Here is a 1,341-nt window from a genome sequence, read left to right on the forward strand (position 1 = left end):
ATGGATCTACATCCAATATATAAATAACAACACTCCCCATTAAACAACCCCATTAAAAACACGCAAAACAAAATCTAGATACCTTACAGAAAAGCTATACACATGGCAAATAAGCATGTGAATAGATGCCCAACATCCTGTGTAATCAGGGATTTGCAAATTAAAACAAAAAGATACTTCTACAAACCTATTAGAATGATAAAATCCTAAAACAAAATCAAGTGCTGGCAGGAATGGAGAGCAACAGGAACTTTGATTCATTGTTGGTAGAAATGAAAATGGTACAGCCGCTCTGAAAGACAGCTGGCAGTCTCTTAACAAAACTACATACAGTTCTCCATGCTACCCATCTACTGCACTCCTTGGGATTTACATGACAGGAAAATTTATGCTCACACAAAAGCTTACACATGAATGGTTTGAGAACTTTTACTCATTATTGGCAGGATATGGAGGCAAATGATGTCCTCCAATAGATGAATAAACAAACACTCGGTGAAATGTTGTTCCATGCCCAAAAGAAATGAACTATCAAGCCATGAAAAGACATGAAAGAACATTAAATTCTGGGGCTGGGGATTTAGCTCAGCAGCACAGCGCCTGCCTGGCAGGCGCAATGTTGTGAGTTCCCATTTCTGGTACCGGAAAAAAACCAAAAACCAAAAAAAAAAAGAAAAAAGAACGTTAAATTCATATTTCTAACTAAAAGTAACCAGTCTGAAAAAGCTGTGTGTTGCCAGGTGTCGTAGAGCACGGCTGTAATCCCAGGATTTGGGAGGCTGAAACAGGAGGATTGTTGCAAGTTCAAGGCCAGGATGGGCTACAAAGTGAGTTCAAGATCAGCCTAAACTACATAGGGAGACCGTGTCTCAAAAAATAAACAAACAAATAAAACAATGCTAAGTGATAGTGAGACTTTTGCTCTTCCCCCCCTCTACTGCTGGTTTAATCAGGACTCTTAAGAAGTTCAGTAGCTGTCCCACAGCTACTGTGGAGTTGACAGAGATGAGTGTGGCCACAAACTTAGTTATAGTAAGTTGACTTACTTTAAGAAGGCAAGGAGTTCTAACCCCTTCATTTCATTTCCTGGACAGAAATAATGAAACACGATCGCTCACACTCACTTCCTTTGCACTGTTTGATAAGAGCTGAGCTCTGTCCCTGCAAAAATCACCTCTTGAAGTCGTAATCCTAGCACCTCAGAATGTGACTGTATTAGGAGACAGGGTCTTAAGGAGGTGATTAAAGTGAAGTCAGTGGCGTGGCTCCTCAACCACTGCACGGTGGCCCGATTGCTCTTCTTTTTTTTTTTTTTTTTTTTTTTTTTTTTTTTTTTTTTTT

This window comes from Chinchilla lanigera, unplaced genomic scaffold (genome assembly GCF_000276665.1).
Source record: "Chinchilla lanigera isolate Chin_1 unplaced genomic scaffold, ChiLan1.0 scaffold00055, whole genome shotgun sequence".
Lineage (NCBI taxonomy): Eukaryota > Metazoa > Chordata > Mammalia > Rodentia > Chinchillidae > Chinchilla > Chinchilla lanigera.